This window comes from Odocoileus virginianus, chromosome 28, assembly GCF_023699985.2.
Source record: "Odocoileus virginianus isolate 20LAN1187 ecotype Illinois chromosome 28, Ovbor_1.2, whole genome shotgun sequence".
Classification (NCBI taxonomy): domain Eukaryota; kingdom Metazoa; phylum Chordata; class Mammalia; order Artiodactyla; family Cervidae; genus Odocoileus; species Odocoileus virginianus.
In genome coordinates this window covers 40,366,916-40,374,977 of record NC_069701.1, presented here as the reverse complement: position 1 = coordinate 40,374,977, position 8,062 = coordinate 40,366,916, and the positions used below count along the sequence as shown (strand labels likewise).

Here is an 8,062-nt window from a genome sequence, read left to right as displayed (position 1 = left end):
CTTGTGCTGAGAACAAGACACGCAGTATCCCTGCCTTCACGGGGCCGAAGGGCGTGGGGAAGCCAGTGAACACACACAGACCAGGGTGGGAGCTGTCCCTCATGCTGGTGGAACTGCCGGAGCTCTGGGACAGGCCTGGCGGGGGGACCTTGGGAACATCGGGGCCATGCATTCCAGGTGGCCAGAGGGGCTGCCCAAGAGGCAGCTCAAATGTCCTAGGACCTGCAATGGGAAGAAGGCAGGACCAAGAGAGTGGTCTGCAGAGTTCCGATAGCCTCTGAGCTTGGGCGGGGTTTCTGGCCAGGCAAGAAGCAAGGTCGCTGAGGGCCCGGGGCTTCCCGCCCTGCAGACGGTCAGCTCTAGGGCGGGGTGGGGTGGCAATCACAAGCTCCTCTCCCCGGCAGGGCAGGAAACCCCCTCCATCCTGAGTGAGGGCGGATGGAGGCATGCTGCCTGCCAGAGATCCCCAAGCTCCTTCCTGACCTCCGACCGCCACTTCCCCTTCCTTGCCTGCCTGCCCCGAGGAATCAGCCCTGCCGCCCCTTTAAAGGGGCCTGATTCAGAGAATTAAGAATGAAACTGACTCACGATGGATGGACGGGTGGTCACTGGGCTGGCCGGGCGCCAGGGCTGCGGCGGCAGAGGAAGCCGAGCGACCGCAGCTGCCTGTGTGCGCTCTGCTGAGGAGGGCAGAAACCACAAAACCCCATTTGAAATTCCACCGTGTGGCGTGGCTTGTGTAATGAGGTTACCCCTCATAAAGGGGGCATTCAGGGCCCACGCGGGCCTGTGGAGCTGGGGACTTGCCCCCCAGGGCCAGCTGATGATGATGTCATCTTCCGTTAGGGAGTCCTCCCCCACCTCCCCCAATGAAGGATTTAAAAAAAAAATGCACCAGGAAACTAAAGTGAGAGCCAGAACGGAAGTCTTGGTTTTATTTATAGTTGATAACTTATGTCCGGCCTGCTCCACGGGAGGCCCGGCAGGGAGGATGAAAGTCTGAGGATGGGGCTGACACAAATATGACCCAAAGCCTAGGGTGATGTGGCCCCTGAGAGTCAACCCAGAGCTCCAGGCTGAGCTCCCTAGCAAATGGAGCAAAGAGGGGAATGGGACACCGTAGCGTGACACTTCGAAAACTGGGATCCGGGAAACCGGACTCAGACCCCAGCTCTGCCGCACAGGAGCTGTAAGATCTCAGGAGATTCTTCCTCACCTGGAAAGGGAGAGAAGAGTGCAGAGCTGGTTTGGAGGGCCAGGCCAGGCACCCAGCACTATCTGGATGTGTATTAGAGGCTCTGTTGGCCTGGAGTCTACAGGTAGAAGCACGGCCTCCCATGCTCCCGCACCACTGTGCAAGGCAGACATCGCTAACAGAATGCAGCACACTTTCCCCGAGCCAGATTCTGCCTCCCAGGCCCCTTGCAACGCAGTTCTCCAGGGGAGTGAAGTTGCTCATTCGTGTCTGACTCTGCAATCCCATGGACTATAGCCTACCAGGCTCCTCCGTCCATGGAATTCTCCAGGCAAGAATACCGGAGTGGGTAGCCATTCTCTTCCCGACCCAGGGATCGAACCCAGGTTTCCTGCTTTGCAGCCAGAAGCTTTACCATCTAGTCACCAGGGAGACCACCACCAATGTACCAGAATCAGCCTGGGGACCAACCTGCTTGTCATCCTGCCTGTAAGTAGCTGAGGAGAGGCCCAGGAAGGCCTGGGTCATTTCAGTATTCCAAGCACCTGGCTGGTGCCTGCACAGAATGGATGCTCAATAAAAAATTTTCTAGTAAAGGGGGAGGGGGACTTCCCTGGTGGATCAGAGGTAAAGAATTCGCCTGCCGATGTAGGCGATGCAGGAGACCCGGGTTTGATCGCTGGGTCGGGAAGATCCCTCAGAGAAGGAAACGGCAACCCTCTCCAGTATTCCTGCCTGGAGACTCCCGTGGACGGAGGAGCCTGGAGGGCTACAATCCATGGGGTGGCAAAGAGTCGGACACAATGGAGTGGCTCAGCAGGCAGAGAGCATCCTGCCCTGTGCTCAAGGGAGACGGCAGTGAACACGAGGACAGACGGGAGCAGGCCGGCCCTTGGCAGGCCAGGCCCGCTGTCACCAAGGAGGCAGACACTGCCGAGTCAGGGAAGTGAGCAGTGGGTGCCATCGCCGCTCGGAACGGTCAGCAAGACCAGCGAGGAGGTGACCTGAAACTGAGGACCAAAGGCAAGGACGAGGCTGCTCCGAGTGCAGGGAACGGAGTGTGCAAAGGCCCAGGTGGGGAGAGCGTGGGGTGGGGACAGCCTGTGAGCAGACCCACTGCGGGCCGGCCCTTCAGGGCACGTGGAGCTGACATCGGTGGACATCGTTCTGAATGCCCGGGACGTCTCTGAAGGCGGTGGTCACAGCATGACCCACTTAAATTACTACCTGGTTGCTCCTAAGCAGATCCTGACTCCAGGAGCCACACTGGGGCTCACCCACCCCCTGCAGGAGTCCCCCACCCACACGTCACCTCCTCAGGCTGGGCACTCCCACCACCTCTATCAGGGAGAGGGCCAGCGACCATTCCACACCTGGGTTCCACGGGCTCCGGGTCCCACCACACCTTTACTCACCAGCCCAGAACCTGAAATGTGGAGAGACCTGCCCAGACCACCGGGGCGGCCCAGCCCAGGAGCCCCTCCCACTGTCCTTGGAGAAAGGGATGAGCAGCCTTCTTAGCTAAGGTCCTCAGCCCCAGATCGGGGGTCTTTGGGACCCTCCTGCCCTCTGTTGGAAACAATGACCAAGCAGAAGCCACTGGCCCGTCTTGGAGGGGGCAGCAGTCGGAGGCCTTGTGTCATATAACAGTCCAGCCTTGGCACTGCTCGGGCAGGCTGCCCTCTGCCCCTGCCAGCCAGCTCTCCACACTCCAGCCCAAGGGCTTTCCTTAAAACACAACAAACTCTCCACTTTCCCCGCACAGGCCCACCAGGGCCCAGCTACCTCACTCTGGATAAAACCCAGACTCTCCACCAGGCTGGAAGGGCCACGTGATTGCCGCCAGTTGTCTGTCCTCTGGGGTGGGGGGTGGGGGTCCCTAGCCAGCGGATGGCCCAATAACTGCTCCACCAAAAGGTACAAGCCCAAGAGAGGCCCCAGTTCACCCTATCCAGGTGACACGCACCATCACCCCCAGATGTCCATGAGGTGGGGCCTGAGCTGAGCTGTGCCCTCCTCGCCCCCTGACCCCAGGAGACAGGGCCCCCGGTAAACAGCAGCAAGGTCCAGAAAGCAGCTCGTGGCTCAGAGGCTGGCGGAACTCTGATACAAGGTGCCCATTAGCTGAACAGGCTGTCTCTGAGATGGTGAGCTCCCTGGTCCTAGCGATGTGAAAGCTGGGACCCTCGACATGGGTATTGGGGGCTGATACAGCTGGTGGACTCAGCCGATCCAAAAGTGATGACACCAGCAGTGCCCTCCCTGTCCTCCCGCCGGAGGAGCAGAGGGTGGGAGACAGTCATGGGATCCGGTGCGAGAGAGCCCCAGCCACAGGCTGCAAGCCCAGCCCCAGCCCCAGCCCTGTCTCCCAAGTCACCTGCCCTCTCCCAGACTCACCTTCCTCCTCTGTAAGACAGCAGGGCACGTGGACGGAGCCAGCGCAGAGAGCCGGGGCAGAACCAAGACCTCAGAAGTGAGGTGGGCGGGGCAGTCGGTGTGGGCGGGGCATCCGGGTGGGCGGGGCTTTCCTCCCACCACCTTTCCTTCCCCTGGGGTTAAGGTCGGGGTGGAGCGAGCGACACCCGACACAAGACCTGCCCTGGGTGAGTCAGGGCACCCTGCTCGGCTTGGGTCACCCCGTGGAGGATCTACACAGCCACCTCCTTCAGGGAGGCTGGAGGCACCCAGGGGACCAGGGGATGCTGCAGCCAGGGTGCCCTTTACTCCTTCCTCCCTTCCTTCATTCACTTTCCATTTATTGATTCCTTTCACCATCCCCGTCCCGGGCAATAATAGTGCAGATACAGAACAATCTGCAGCTCCTCCATTCCCAGTGCCCCTCACCCACCCCAGGTCGCTTTCATGCTCACTAGCACCACCTACTGGAGGTCCAGGGCGGGCCCCCAGTGGTGTCCTGATGCGTTCCCACTTTAGAGAAGAGGGAACTGAGGCCAAAGAGGCCTGTCTGAGACCATCCAGCGAGGGAGAGGCAGAGGTGGCGTGAGACCTCTGGGGTCCTGCCAAGCAGCCCCTCTTTAAAGAGCCACTTCTGAGGAGGAGATGGAAAGAGCTGGGTGCCAGGAGATGCCTCATCCCACTGCTGTCTGCTGTCAACACCCCAGCAACCCTAGATACTTCCAGCACCCTCACACTGACCCCAGACTGCATCCCACCAGAGCCTAGTGTTGGCTAACAAAATGTTTTCCCTTGAGCCAGTGTCTGCTTCTGTGACCACTCCACCACCGCAGCCCTGCTGGGAGGTGATGAGTACTATAGAATTGTGACTCTTCCTGCAATACTCAGGGTGCAAGTCCACCTGTTAAACCAATGATGAGATGATATGGTGATGCTGATGATGGTGATAGTGATGGCAATGATAACACATGATGACAGTGATGGTGGTAATAATAATGATCGATATAGTGATGAAGACAGTGATAATACTGGTGATGGTGGTGATGGTGATGACAATGCTAACAATGATGATGATAGTGATGATAGTAATAATGATGGAGATGGTAATGAAGATAGTGATGATATTGGTGATGATAGTGATAGTGATGGCAATGATAACACTGAAGATAATAGTGATGATGGTAATAATAATGATGGAGATGGTGATGAAGATAGTGATAATACTGGTGATGCTGATGATGGTGATAGTGATAGTGATGGAGATGGTAATGCTGATGATGATAGTGATGATGGTCATAATGACTGAGATGGTGATGAAGATATTGATAATACTGGTGATGGTGGTGATAGTGATGGCAATGATACACTGAAGATAATAGTGATGATGGTAATAATGATGGAGATGGTGATGAAGATAGTGATAATACTGGTGATGGTGGTGGGGTGATAGTGATGACCATAATAACGATGATGGTGATGGTGGTGAGGATGGCATGAAGATGATAATGGAGAGAATAATTTTATGAAACACTCACTACCTGCCGATTGCATTCCCACACTAATTATTTAATCCTCATGACAACATTTTGAGCACGGTCCCCTACTTATCTCTATTTTACAAGAGGACGATGAGGCTGATTTCAGGGAGGTTCAGTCACATAACTAGTTAGCAGTCGAGGTGAGGCTCACACAGGCGGTTGTAGCGGAATCTGTTCACTGACCACTACCTACCCTACCTCTGTCATGAAACAACCTGCCACATGTGCCCCCTCATACGATGCGCATTGTTCGCCACTGAAGGAAAACACTGTCCCCATCAATACCTTCTGGCCGCTCTTCCCCAGTAAGACACAAGGAGGAAGCTGAGGTCCCGATGGGGGGTGCACAGAGTGGTGGGTGCCTCTAGGGCACCACCAATGCCACCCCACTGCTGTGGACACATAACCACGTCACCTGCTGCCACTCTCCACCCAAGGTTCCTGCTCTAAAGGGTCAGGCATGGCCCTGATATTCTTCCCCTCATAGCAGCCGGCCAGTGGCAAGCCCAGGCTGCAACCACCAGCCGGGACAGGCTCTGGTTAGCACATGGTATGTCTCTCAATGACCCCCATCTGGTAATCAGGCCCTTCTCTGGCCACACTTGCGTGGAACAATGCCTAAAGTGTACTTGGATGCGTTGAGCCTGAAAACATGCTTTATCATCCATCCCATCCTGCTTGGAATGAAATGGAAAGCTGGGTCGTCTTAAAAAACCATGATACAGCAGCCTTGCTCAATATACAGTACACCAAAACCCTTGTCTGCTTGACTCACTTGGGTGTCTCGCTGCCCCGCCAGTGGCTCTCATTCCACTTTACAGATGGGCAAACTGAAGCCTGGAGCAGTTAAGCTGCTTCCCTGAGGCTCTCATCATCGGGAAAAGTGAAAGCGAAAGTGCTAGTCGCTCAGTCGTGTTCAACTCTCCCCATGACTGTAGCCTGCCAGGCTCCTCCATCCATGGAATTCTCCAGACAAGACTACTGGAGTGGGTATCACTCCCTTGTCCAGGGAGTCTTCCCAATCCAGGAATCAAACCTGTGTCTACTGAACTGGAGGCAGATTCTTTACCATCTGAGCCACAGTGGAAGCAGATCATTGGGGAGGGAGCCGTGATTCCAGCCCACCAGCCCACCTGCTGCTGCCGTGGGAGGGGGACCCACTCAGCCCAGCACCTGCCGCCTCCATGGAAACAAGCACCTGGGACGAAGGCGGTCAAATGCTGAGTGTGTTGCTTCATTGCGGTGGGCAGAATTCTAAGGTGGTCCCCATGATCCCCTAAACCTGGTACATGACCCTGTACTGCCTGCCACTGTGGATATGATAGATTCCACTCCTGTGACAAGTGGTGTTACAATGCGCAGCTTGTTCACTCTAAGAAAGGGACATTCGTTAGGTCAGGGGGTGCTGACCATAGGGGTCCTGTGGAAGCAGAGGATTTTCTTCAGCAAGAAAATGGGGACATCAGTCCTACAGCCTCAAGGAACTGAATCTGGTGAATTCAGTTCAACCTGAATGATGCAGAAGTGGATTCTTCCCGGAGCCTCCAGGAGGGATGCAGCCTGGCTGATAGCAGGCTAATATTAACAATAATTGAGCAGACTCTGGGAGATAGTGAAGGACAGAGAAGCCTGGCATGCTACAGTCCATAGGGTCACAAAGAGTTGGACATGATTGAGTGACTGAACAACAGCAATAATTGTATTATGATTTCCATGCAGATGGAAGAGGTGCCCAGCCAAGTTCTGGGGCAGGAAAACAGACTTTGGCATCTCTGCCACCCTGGTTAGAGCCCCAGGTGAAAATCTCACACCCAAGGAGCAACAAAGAGGCCAGTTTGTGCCTCCCCACCTCAAGTTCCTGGGGCAGACGGGAACCCTGCCAGCCAGTAGAAAAGCCCACATACGCATGCCCTCAAGAACCTTTCAGAGGAGTTAAAAAAAAAAAGTATTTATCAAACACCCGGATAGCTCAGCTGGTAAAGAATCTGCCTGCAATGTGGTTTGATCCCTGGGTTGGGAAGAACCCCCGGAGGAGGGTATGGAAACCCACTCCAGGATTCTTGCCTGGAGAATCCCATGGACAGAGGAGCCTGGTGGGCTACAGTCCATGGGGTCACAAAGAGTCGGGCATGACTGAGCGACTCAGCACAGCATAGCATTTATCAAACAGGGCTTCTCTGGTGGCTCAGTGGTAAAGAATTCACCCACAATGCAGGACACCTGGGTTCGATCTTTGAGTTAGGAAAATCCCCTGGAGAAGGGACTAGCAACCCACTCCTGTATTTTTGCCTGGAGAATCCCAGAGCAGCCTGGAGGGCTACAGTCTATGGGGTTGCAAAGAGTCAGACACAACTGAACAACTAACACACACACACACATTTATCAAGCAGTAAGAAAAAGTAACTCTTAAAAACCTACAAGGGCCTTTATTCTGTGTCCACAGACTCAGAACGAAACGGACGCAGGTCCTCTGCTAGAAACACTAGGACCAAAATGATCCCAGTCGCTGCTCCCAGGAGCCCTGGCAGAGGCAGACTCGGGAATGACGGCTGACACAAGGCACCAAGGGGAGATGCAGCTGTCTTGTGCCGCTTGGAGGGCACCCGCCTGCACCACACCGTGGGTTGGGCTATGTTCTGGGCCCTGGAATCGAGCAGAGGACAGAGACCCGGTGCATAGGCTGTTTATCACGTGTTGTGATCCGTGCAGGAAATGGCAACCCACTCCAGTGTTCTTGCCTGGAGAATCCCAGGGATGGGGTTGCATAGAGTCGAACATGACTGAAGTGACTTAGCGGTAGTGATCCGTGCAAAGCCTGGGTCTACTGGGGAGGCTGTGGAGCTCGGAGACGGCTGGCAGAGAAGGGCAGGAGGCTTTATCTGATCCCCATGGAGCCTGGAGAGGCTTTCCAGGC

The 8,062-nt window shown here is 55.4% G+C and overlaps 1 long non-coding RNA gene across 1 annotated transcript; it reads right to left on the bottom strand.

Moving 5' to 3' along the window:
* Positions 1 to 908: 908 nt before the first annotated feature.
* On the bottom strand, positions 909 to 3,683 carry LOC110131423 (uncharacterized). Its single transcript, XR_002312180.2, has 2 exons — positions 3,593 to 3,683; positions 909 to 1,216 (listed from the first exon to the last, which is right to left on the bottom strand). It is a non-coding gene; the product is annotated as an uncharacterized lncRNA (long non-coding RNA).
* Positions 3,684 to 8,062: the final 4,379 nt, after the last annotated feature.